This window comes from Vespa mandarinia, chromosome 11, assembly GCF_050613455.1.
Source record: "Vespa mandarinia isolate Hongniang chromosome 11, ASM5061345v1, whole genome shotgun sequence".
NCBI lineage: Eukaryota > Metazoa > Arthropoda > Insecta > Hymenoptera > Vespidae > Vespa > Vespa mandarinia.
In genome coordinates this window covers 1,004,610-1,017,500 of record NC_140820.1, presented here as the reverse complement: position 1 = coordinate 1,017,500, position 12,891 = coordinate 1,004,610, and the positions used below count along the sequence as shown (strand labels likewise).

General features: G+C 37.0%; 1 protein-coding gene across 1 annotated transcript in view; it reads right to left on the bottom strand.

Moving 5' to 3' along the window:
• The window catches only part of Lar (tyrosine-protein phosphatase Lar), a 494,163-nt gene that overhangs the window by 362,715 nt on the left and 118,557 nt on the right, over positions 1–12,891 (bottom strand). The window lies entirely within an intron of this gene.

Here is a 12,891-nt window from a genome sequence, read left to right as displayed (position 1 = left end):
TTACCTTTCTACCACCATCTCCTCCACCTTAACCACTGCCCTCTCCTCCTCCTTCTCTTCATCTTCCGTTTTTCCTCTTCCTACATCTCGTTACATTCTTACTTACTTTTCCTTTTGACGCTTCTTTTGGGAGGCAGTGCTCTCCGTTCCATTTTCTAAAGCTGACTCGACCACGCGATGCGGGACACGTGTTCCCTGTCCCATTACCAACCGGAAGATTTGTATCTCTAAGCTCCCCAGGGCAACTCCATCTTGAAATGGCCGTTATATTCCGTCTCACCAATCATATCGGTATCCCATACTCTCTCTCTCTCTCTCTCTTTCTCCCTCTCTCTCTCTCTCTATCTCTCTATCTCTCTATCTCTATCTCTCTTCTCGTATACGCCACGTAATTACCTTCGAACTAATTTCTACTCGAGTACGTACGTACTCTCGTTAGTCGGCTCGGTCGACCATTGTCGGATGAGTACCGTACAAGAGATCTCCGATAAATTCTAACTCTGTTCACCGAAAGTGTACGCATTAATCTCTCCTATATGCATATTTATAAGGTTTACATAAATTCTATCTAGAGATTTTCTGTCCCGATGGAAATTCGTTTAAAGATAAAGGAAAAGTATTCATTTTATCGGAGTCCACCGGTTTTTCGGGGATTTTTGATTTCAAGCGAAAAAAAGAGAAAAAAAAAACAAAAAAAAAAAAAAAAGAAACAAACAAAAAAAGAAGAAAAAAAGAAAGAAAGGAAAAGAAAATGGACAAAAAAGCAAACAAAATTTGAAAAAATATTATAAATGTATTTAAGGATTTACGAAGAGATAAGTGTCGAGCGTTATGGGAGATTGAAAAGTACGTAGTCGAGAATTCGTAGAATCAGTACCAGATACTTCGGTATAACTGGCAGTATTCGACGTTTAGAGACGTTCTGGATGGCATAAGGCAGCGTGATGGTACAGCGACGTCATTGGATCGATTGCCCCTGGAAAGTTATGTGCTCCTGACGTCGCGTTAAGGGGGTGGAAATTGAAAGATGAGCCTCGATATGACGTTGTAAATCGTAAAAGTTACTTCTACGAAGTGCCATCACATATCATATCGGGCACCAGTAACAACGACAACGGGAAAGGAAATTTAAGGTAAGTCGATCGACGTGTTTCCTTCGAATTCGATTTCTTTAAGGTTAGTGAATTATTAATTCACTGCGAGGGAAATGAAATTTATCAAGATTACTGGATATAAAAGTCTTGATCTACAAATTTTGATAGAATCGAGTATAAATTGATTCTTTAGATACAAGTAAGATTAACCCTCACTTTATATGTACGCATATAATACGTACATACGTACATACATATGTACATACATATGTACATACATATATATATATATATATATATATATATATATATACGTGTATCAATATAAATAAATGATTTTTGTGTAGCTAAGGAAGCAGCATGAAATATGATCTTTCGCTATCAAGCCGTGCCTATCCCGATACTCGTACGAGTTATATTTGGAATTCAAAGCCGAGGAGGATATCCGATACGTGAGGAATTACGAGCTCGGAGCTGTTTGAGAATTCATGGCAGTGTCCCGTATCGGTAAAGTATCCAGATCACTCGATCGCCAATGGCGAATTCCTAAAGATTCCTTATGTCGCTGAAATAACTCTTATACGTGTCCACGGAGAATGGAAGAGGCTTCGAATTTTGTGCGGGAACATTGAAATCTTTCTTTTGTTAGATAGAGAAATAAAAACGAAGAGAGAGAGAGAGAGAGAGAGAGAGAGAGAGAGAGAGAAAGAGAGTGAGAGAGAAGAGCATTTAATCGTTCGACGATCGACATCGTAAAATTATGTCTCTGACCTTTCGATCGAGGGGGTTGGATCGATATGTATATTTCATTTTCCATGGAATGCGCAAGGGCACGTACCGTCGAGTGGCCTTTCCACGCTATTTGCGAAAGGTCACTCGAGGGGTTGAAAGCGAGTTCAGGGTTGTGCACGTGAGAGGTCGCCCAAGAGAGAGAGAGGGAGAGAGAGAGAGGGAGAGAGAAAGAGAGAAAAAGAGGAGGTTGGGTTCCTCTAATGTTGGATCCTTTGGCACACGACCATACTATGATTGGTGTCTCGATGTCTTTCAATATCATTAGTGCAAAGTTTCGAATATCATCATCTATGTCATGAGTGTATAAAGCTTTCGTTAGATAATTTTAATCTCTTTCTCTCTCTCTCTCTCTCTCTCTCTCTCTCTCTCTTTCTCTCTGTCTGTCTGTCTCTTTCTATTCTTGACTTCTTGTCTCTTACACATGTAACACAAGTTGTATCGTTTATCTTAATTTTCTCAAGTACAAAGGATCTAAAAGTTTCTCTCTTTTCAGTTTCTCGTTACATTCGTTGTTATACGTAGACCGGTAACATAGGCATGAGTTTCCCTTTCGTAACAAGAGAAACGCAACTTTGAAACGTTAGAAACAAGCGTCCGCTTCGAAGTTTCGAAATCGTTTGCATGGTTATCAACTCCTGATTACATTTCCCTGTTTGCACTCCCTTAACAATTTGTTTCTTCGTTAAACGATTATTAACCAGCGAACGATTTAATTCGAACATCTTCTTCGATATATATATATATATATATCTACATCTCACGATTCATCAGATCGATATAAATAGTTCGCGTATATAAAGGGTTATTAAGAAACTTGATCGTTAATAATCATTGCGTTTGATATCGAGAAGCGACGACAGAGTATTAGAGATAATATATCTATAATTAATGAAATCCCTCTTATGAAATTTCTTGTAATTCTATATCGAGAGAATATCTATATCGTCCCTTTTCCGTAGGAAAATTATGGGAAATTAGATAGGAGGATAAGGTTCTCTTAGGATGTCGGCGAAGGATAAAACACAGAACCCTCTGAGAGTGGCAAGATCAAGGCTTTTTCTTCTTCGTCTTCTCTTCTCTTTTTCTTTTTTTCTCTTTGCAGGACAGAGAGAGAGAGAGAGAGAGAGAGAGAGAGAGAGAGAGAGAGAGAGAGAGAGCCAGGCGGTTATTTACGTGCTAACAGTCGCACACACTCTCGGAAGTCATTGGGATGGATGCTCGGTGGCTCGTGCCTTGGACGCTGAGGGATGTCAGTGGGATAGTAGGAGGTGATGGTGTATAGGAAGGAAGAGGAAGAGGGGTAAAGCTCCCGGTAGATCGATGACGACGCAGGGGTGTTGGACGCACGTGACGTTACGACATGTACAGGCCAACCAAATCGGGGTTGGACAAGCCTAAGCGGGCCACGAGCCATCCTGCTCGCCCTCTCACGCCCTCGGCCACCGCTTACACCCATTACACACATTCCCTACTATCGGTGGGGTCCTCTCGTCCAACCTTTACACGTCCAACCGAAAATGTGCGCGGCCGACCGATGGAAATGCGTTGGGTTATCGTTCTACGTCGTTAATGCTACTATATACGCTTGATATGTGTGTGTCTGTATGTATGTATACATATATGTATATATATATATATATATACACACACACACGTTAAATGCATATACGCTTGTATTTATATGCGTTACACTCACCTATCTATAGCTATCGTAACTGTAGAAGCTCGGTCTCGCTTAGTTATGCATTTTCGCGCGCGTGCAAGCACGAACGGTCTTTGCTGGAACACGAAACATCCGAGGGACGCATGGAACGGCAGCTGCGAGCCGTTAAAGCACTAGAGAGAATCGCGACTCTGCACTATGTTTCGACCTTTCCGAGTATCTCGGTACATGGCGCGGTTGGTTCGATATACCTCGATTATCCTCAATCGTTTATTTATTGATTCCCTTAAAATCGTGATACATGATTACAATAGGTTGAAAACGTTAATGAATTTATTTTATAATATTCCTTATTGAAATGTTTTCTTTTCTCAAATAAATTTATCACACGGTCGTCTTGATATATAATAATAAAATAATTAAAACAGCAATAATAATAATAATAATAATAATAATAATAATAATAATAATAATAATAATAATGATAATAATAATAATGATGATGATGATGATGATGATGATGATGATGATGATGATGATGATGATGATAATAATGATGATCATAATTTGCAGTGCAGCTATGTACGCACGTACGCCGTTAAATTACCGCGCCAGGAAATATATCGTTGCCTTGTAAAGTAGTAATCATCGCGCCAGCGCCCGATAGAAACGCTATAATTTAGCATCGCCAATTAACGCCGCCGTACTCGCGTGCGTATGCGTGCTCGTGTACGTGATCGCGCGTGTGCGTGCTCACACAAATTATATTTGCCGACGATTTGGGTATTTCATCGTTGAGAGATAATTATATCGGTGACAGTCAATAATTGATTAGTGGATCAGCCACGAGATGTAAATCGATGATCGGTGATGACGTTAGATTTTACGCGTTACACCTCCAAACTCATATCGCCGACTTAGTTAATAACGTTTTATACGAAATAATCTTTGTTTATTATTACTTTATTTACTTGCTTGTTAAAGTTAGTAACGATCGGTCGATGTGCAGAAAATTATTGACCATTCGCCGATCGACAAACAAGTTACTACCATTTTCCAAATAAATCACTCGTTTCTCTTCTCTCACAGTGGACCAACCATTTTCTCTTCTCTCTCTCTCTCTCTCTCTTAATTTATGAATTATCAAACTAATTTTCAATAACCATTTCGATCGTATATAACGTCGCTACTAAATTTCTATTATATTTTATCGCCCGAATATGCTACCACGATCGAGAAATCGAACTATAAAATCTAAAAATCTCTGAACGAATAAAAAATTTATCGAAAATTTATCAGACTAATTTGATTAGTTATAGAAATTGATACGTAGAATAGTCTGATATATACATATAACGTTCTCATGGGTTCATAGACGATTACACGTTTTATTATCGACGTATCACTACCCACGTATCGCCGTGACAATTTTGATGAAAAATCATCATTAAAGGTTTCTCTCTCTCTCTCTCTCTCTCTCTCGTTGCCATTAATGGAAAATCGTGTCGTAGTAGGTTTTACGGGTCGTTCCACAGCATGGTAATCGGATTAATGATTTGCAGTGTATCCACGCTAATGGTTGTCACCTCTATTTAGAATAGAAAGAGGGACTGCGGGAGGGAAGGGGTACAGGGGTATGTGTTAGAGAGAAAGAGATGAATAGATATAGATAGAGAGAGAGAGAGAGAGAGAGAGAGAGAGAGAGAGAGAGAGAGAAAGTTAGTGTTAGTGGACTGCAGTCACGATTAATGCCGAAATTCGACCGTGCGAAATCCCGTACGCGCTTAGATTATTGCCAGGGCTTTTCGAAAATTACCATGGCGTTGATTCTCAGCAGATATCGCGCATGCGTACGCGCAGACCGTATGTTCGTAAGCGCCGCTTAAAATTAATCCTCGCGACGACGCGTTTCCGCTCGTTACTCTCCCTCTCTCTCTCTCTCTCTCTCTCTCTTTCTCTTTGCCTGTCTGTCTCTCTTTCTCTCTCGATTCTCGTAACCATCGATCCGTCGATTCTCTCGATCAAATTCTCACGCCCTACGTTATCTATACTATGTATATGTATACGTGTATATATATATATATATATAGTATAGATACGTAGGTACGCACGTACATACATACATATGTGTCAGTATGTCTAGCTTCAGTTGAATTCGGAACTGGCAGTCCCGATGTAAAGCGACTCGATCGATTTCGAGGCAGTGCGATTTCGAGCTGCGTTATCGGCAGTTTAATGTACTGGAAGGAGCGGTTACACAGAGGGGAGAGAAATAGCATTCCATTTTTGCCAAGAGATTCGTACTTACACGTGGTATTACGCGACCATGGAAAAAGCATTACGATTTTATAGCTACAGTCGATTTTTAGACTTCATACAGTTTTTTATTTCATTTTATTTGTGTGAATGTTAGTGATTACTTCGAAACAACCAAGAAATGATGATTTTTAATTTATACCGCCGTTTCAATGACGTTTGTTTTATACGAATAATAAATACGTAAGGCTACGACAATAAGAAGAATTGATTATTATTTACCTGACGTACTCATTATTGAAACATTTCATAACCTTTCTCATCAACTTGCGATAGATATTTTACGATAAAATAACAACTACAAATCATTCAAACGAATTCGACGCCGTACCTCTCGGTTGCAATTTTTGAATATTTTTTTTTTTGTTCTATTTTTTTCATTTCCCCAATATATATATATATATATATATATATATATATATATATAAAAATTCAACATACACACACATATATATATATATATATATATATATATACGTATATTCGTAACAAAGGGTCAACGTTTTCGATAACAATTCTCTTTTCCGTAAAAGATGATAAACCGTTGGCTTTCACGATCGCTCGTTCCATTTTCCGCTCCCCCTTTTCTCTTTTGATCCATCTATTGCAATCTATCTTGCGTTTCTCTGGATCGCGTGCACGGATTTCTATGGCAATTTCGAAAGTGGACGAATAATTATTCGAGAAACAGAGAATGTTACGATGGTGTCGGAGGTAGTGGTGGTGGTCGTTCGTTCGGGGCCGATAATGTCAAGTGGAAACCGGAGCTTAATCAGCCTTCCATTGTAACGTTGACAAGCCATATGGAAATGCTGAATAGAAGATTAGATTTGGGCTAATGGTGGTGCGCCGCGTGCGTTGTATGGTTGGTTGGCGGAGTCTAGAAATAGGAAATAGACGAAGAAGAAAATTTTCAAAATGAGATGATCTAAGGACAATTTCAAAATTCAATTGCATTTCTTTTATGGATTATTTTATCGTATGCTATTTAATATATTTTCATTTTTGTTCAATTTAATTAAGATCCTATGTCTTTCATACTATCAATAGAAGAATTAATTATTAAAAGAGATATGTTTTTACTGATCAGATCTGTAATACTGATCAAAATTCAATAGTCCGTTCTTTTATTAGAATTTTCACTTTTTTGCAATAGTTCGAAAATAGATTCATGTATTTTCAATTATTTTACGTTTATTTAAACGATGTATGATACATAATACGAAGTATAATTAATTAATATTTAGAGTAAATTATCATACGCTCGAATATTATACAGCTCGAAATATGCGTTGAATATTTAAAAAATTTTAATTTAATATAACAACGTAATAAAATTTCGATTCGTGAGATCGTTGAAGGTTTACAATATTCAGAAGAAAAAATGCTTGACTGACTTTGATAGATATCGAGTTAATATCCTATTTTAATTGAACGAGAAAACATCGAGATTTTCTCTTTCTATACGGCTAAATTTAAATAATATATAATTTTATGATTATTTAATCAATGTAAAAGTACACGGAATACAATAAACAAATAATTAAACAATACTATATTCGGTTAAATGTTATATATCCACGAAATACTCGTTGGATATAAAATAATTTTAATTTAATATTTCAATAAGGTTAAATTTTCAACCCCGGAGCCGTCGACTTAATATCTACGAGAACAGTGATTTTGATAATTTAGAATTTGCTTTCTTTTAAATTCTGACGAGTAAATAACGGAACTCTTTCTTTCTAAATGTAAAAAATTTAATAATTAATACTCTCGGCGATTTTATAATTATTTAAACAATCCCAAATGTACACGGAACATATCAAATTAATATTTAAACTATAATACATTTGTTCAAAAATGAACAAAAAAATCTTAAAATAATTTTGATATAGAATAAGAAACTAATCTGTAATTTCTTATTTTCGTCAAAATTCTTTCAGTATCTTCAGACAGTATGTTTAACATAAATTAAGACTTACGACAATTATCTTTCTATATCAAACGTTTCAAATATTTTCAATTATTTTCTTATTACAACGACGAGACTAATAATTTTCCTTCTAATTCTCTGTTTCAGAATTTCATTATAATCACGCGCGTAACAATGAATCGAGCGATCGAATGTTTGTATCGTTAAAATAAAAATATCGCGAAGTAAAAATAGTGTTTGTTCGTTCGCGTTTTGGGATTTAAAAAACAAGTGTTTTTTAAATCGACTGCGTGGAATGCAGTCGTTAGAGTTAGTGTTTGCTCGCCGCAAAGTTCTATGCTTTTTTAACAGTCGCACAGACTGTATTTATATAAAGCAGTAGAGTTTTGCGAATTAAATTCAATGACCTTGCCTGTTAAAAAATAACTATCGCATATTAAATTCAGTGTAGAGTATTGAACCAGTTGATCATCAAAGAGGATCTCGACGAACTTCGATGTCGACCTACCTTCAATAAATTATTCTACTTAGTAGCGAAGTACATGTAAGCTGCCGAAGTAGCGACGTTCCTGTTACCCGTAAATAAGGAGAACTGATCATCCTTCAGATAGCGTTGGGAGTCAAAATTCTCTGTGAGTTCATGTTACCTCGGATTTCAATTTAGAGTCATTGTTATTCTAACGCTAACGTGAGTGTTCGTGGACGCGATTAAAAGTCCTACCGAAGACTTCATTTTATTTGTTCGAAAATTCGATTGGATTATCTTGCGAACACGAATTTTAGAATAGAGTCATCATTAACCCATGGGTCTCCAGATGCAGCAACCTCCACGTGGTGAGACCTGGGTCGGTACTGTTTGCGATATATCGAAATCCAAATTTTGATTATATAACGCAAATATTACCGGGCGAATGGCTGTATATATTATTGCGTTACCAAAATCTTTCTCTTTCTAATATTATATTAAACATTAAAGTACTTGGACAGAATTACAAAAAAAATTTTTCAGAGAAATGCAATGAAAAATTCTAATATTTAATTTCTCTTCATTTATTCTCATTGTTATCGTTTATTCTCCCGTAGCTTAAATTTCCCATTGATATTCAAATAATAATAATAGTAATAATTTGATAAAGTAGAGTCACATGAATGAGATTCATGAATGATCATGAATATTTTAAATAAGCTACATTAGTCGTTTAAATGATCTTTCATTGTGAATAAATTAAATTATAAAACATAAAATATAACGTTTGTACATTTAACAAATACTTTACAAATTCTTTCCATCTTGAAATATGTATAATCTTTATACGTGTTTCTACTTGCTTTTGTCAAATAGATTATTATTTTTATTATATATAAAAATTTCTTTCACGTAGATTTGATTTTTATGTTACACGTGAAAAGAAATCTAAGCAACGTAAGCTCATAGAACGATACGATAGGCGCGTAGTAGAGATAGTCTTCTTCCTCTATTGCGATAGTAGTTCTTCATATTTTGTCCATACCTGTCGTTGAAGTCATACACGCTTCGAGGGAAAGATGGTGAACAGCCTTAACTCTAGGATGGAAGATAGACTGTACGCAAGATGTAGGATGGTATAGGATCGAAGGGTGAATGGTTTAAGCTCGCGGCAAGATACATTGACAGCTACTTCCTGATAGGCAAATATTTGCAGTGGGTGTAAGTAATAATATTCCATAGTGAAAGGTAAACGTTTGCTGAGAGAAGAGCGTCTCGTTGATACAGCAAACGAGGAGTATAACGTGCGTCGTCGCATTCTTGTTAGACGTACGGAATATCGTAATAACAATTATAATCGAGTCTATCGAATGTCAACGATAGCGAGTAAAGCCATTTAATTTTGAACAGGGTTATTCGTTTAAAGTATAACCAATGTAAAAGATAAAACGCTTTGAAAGAAGCGATCGTAGGTAAATATTTCGAGATAATACCATAGTTGTCGATTCATCGATAGATCAATCAAGAAATGGTCCTTGAACGACACGTCTCTAGGAGCATCGCGAAGTCGTTATCGGAGGATCGCTTAGCGTCACTCTTGAGGAAGGAGAAAAGGGGAAGGGAATGATCTCGTCGAGAAAATATATAGCGGTATTACGTTTACCGAGACGAAGAGAAAGAGAGAATGCTCATGGGCCATAAAAGTATTTTTACTACGACATTACAGGCCGTGCTTATCCATCGTCTTCTGGATCGGGCCGGTCTTCTACTACTTCTTTCACCCCCCTCCCCCCTCTCTCTCTTTCTCTTTCTTTCTTTGCACACGCTGCGGAAATCGCTTTTCGAATCGCTGTTTAGTTAACCTTAAAAAAAGAGAAAAAGAAAGAGAGAGACGAAGACAGGACAAGTAGACGAGATTGCTGCTGCGAAGGATATAGGTGTAAGCGGTGGTTTTGTCAGTGAGATAGACAGAGAAGGGCAGAGAGAACGAGAAGAACAAAGAAAACGGACTGTAGAGAGAAGAACGGAATGACGCACTGGTTGTGGAAGAAGCGCTAGAGAGGATTAGCATAGATATTGAGCACTCGGCAGAGTCCAACGGCAGAAAAACATTGTAGACTTCGTTACGGTTTCCACTCCTCTCATTTCTCTTCTCTTTCTATTTCTCTATCTATCTCTTTTTACCTTTTCAAGTATCTACCGATCGTCGATCCAGTCCTCCCCCTATCTCTCGCATTCTCGATAAATCCTCCGAGTTTCCCATCCTGTTCGATGCAAATCCAGCGTAAAAGCGCGCCTTTCCCCACAACCATCTCCCATTTCTCCTCTCCGCCAATCCACCCATCCACCCACCCAACCAACCAACCAAACATCCACCCACCCCCGTTACTATCGTCTAGGCGTTACTATCATCTCGCGATTTTTCGAGTTCCCGTGCCAAACCCTTTACTAATATTATTTTTCAACTCGATCTTTTACATCGATCAGTCGCGAAGAACGCGAGACAAAAAGGATAATAAATAAAGCCAATAAGATTGGTAGAATTTTCCTTGAGACAGTGGATTATATTTTTTTTCTTTTTTTTTTTTACTTTCTCTCTCTTTTTTTCCCTTCGCGAAAATGAGATAGTTCGACTGTAGGAGGTTGGAGGAAAAAAAAAGGAAGAAGAGAGAACTATAGTCGAGTTTCAAGTTTATTCCTTAAGGTGTATGAAACTTAAAGCGAAGAATCAAATTGACTCGATAAGAATCGCCGTTTATTTTTGAACGGTTTGTCTCGGCGTTCTAATTTGCTGACTCCGAAACGTTTATCTTCGTTTCGTTGCGTTTCGTTTCGTTTCGTTTCGTTTCGTTGCATTTTGAAAATAATTTGCAATGTATTTATATCTATGAAAGAGACAGACGCGATCGTCCTTTTCGATTAACTTACTTCCAAGCTTACTTATTAACGAAATATTAAATAAGTAATCAACGTGCGAGGAAAATTATATTATATTAACGTCTCGCCCGTAAGAATCCACGTAATCGGATCAAAGCGAATTCAAGAATTAAAGCGTGTTACGTTCGTAACAACTTACGTAACTTCGTTATCCCGGTTGTAGAGATAAAATGAAAGACGTTCGAAATGACATTCGAAGTTCGTTCGGGTCGAAAATGATTTAAAGAGTGAACGATTAGAATTGTTTGAAATGGACGATTAATTTTTCTTCGCGAGTTCTTTCCTTTTTTTTTTTTTTTAATTCTTTCCTTGTTCTTTTTTTTTTTTTTTTTTTTTTTTTTTTTTTGTTTAAACGCTCAAACCACAGGATTAAATATCATTTGATAGATTATGATTAAATATCGTCGTAGGCAATCACGCAGATGTACCTGTGACTCGTGAAATCTGCCAGAGGGTGTTGAATCGAAATCTGCAGCTGTTAGCCAATTATCCCATTTCTCTATTATGTGTTTTCCAAAGTCCACGGTTATTCGTTGTCAAATCTATCGCGAATTCTTCCCTAATGTGAAGATTGGAGAGAAATTCGAAAGTACCATTGCAATTATATTATACTTCGGAATGAGATACGTAAAGATTAAAAACTCGTATTACCTATGAAGCTTATTTTTTCTTAAGGACACTTTTTTTTGTTTACTTTTACAATTCAATGATTTATTTATCATCTTCAATTATTTTACTATAATGTTAATTATTATTTGGTTTTTTTTTTTTTTTAGATAGACGAAATTTTCGGTGGAGTGTCTAGGGTAAGAAAATTATTAATTTTCTACTCGGGGAAGTTGAAAAATTTATTCAGGAGACCGGCGGACTGACATAGAGACGATGAAAAAAGAGAAGAAGAGAAAAGGGAAGGGAAGGTAAAGGAAGGGAAAGAGGTTGCTCCAACGTTGAGCCCTTAAGATCTCTGAGGATAATAAGTTTGTACGAGAACCGTGACTCTCCTTCTAAGGCAAAATCCAAGAGCCTCCTCGCCAATTTCCTTCTCGACTAATGCGCGATAACGTCTCTTGGAAAATAGCACGGACTCGACGTTTCCAAGGTTACCCTGATAATTTTTCTATTACGATAGATTAAACTCCTTTTCGCAAGAGGATAGTTCCACGTGTACCTTTTTCTCATTTACAAAGCATTTTATTTTTTATTTACGTGAAAGGGTAGGGAACGATATTTTAAAGGCTTTCTTTCTTTATCCAGAAAAAGTCCATGGTTGATCGTCACTGGAGACGAATTAGCACGGTCTCCATTATTTAAATTCAGTGGATATAAAGGAGGGATCAGGACTAAGTCGCACTCCGAGATATTGGCTGCCGAAGCCCGCCAACGAGTCTTCATCGGTTCCTTTTTTGAGAGGAAAAGAAGAGAAAGAGAACGAGGTGATATTCTAACGTTGAAGACGTTTGGGACGAAGAAAATCTATCTAATAAAATTCCGTTCGGTCCTAGTCTCCGTACCTCTATGAACGGCTTTAGAGAGAGAATAGATCGAAGGCAAATAGGCGTCGTTCTTATATTATTCTTTTGAACGTCGCTATTCCGATAAAAGTCGCCGAAAGTAATTCTCGAAGTACCTATTCGTCATCGTTGAGGATATCTGGATATCGAGACCGAACGATTCGTCGTTTAAAGAA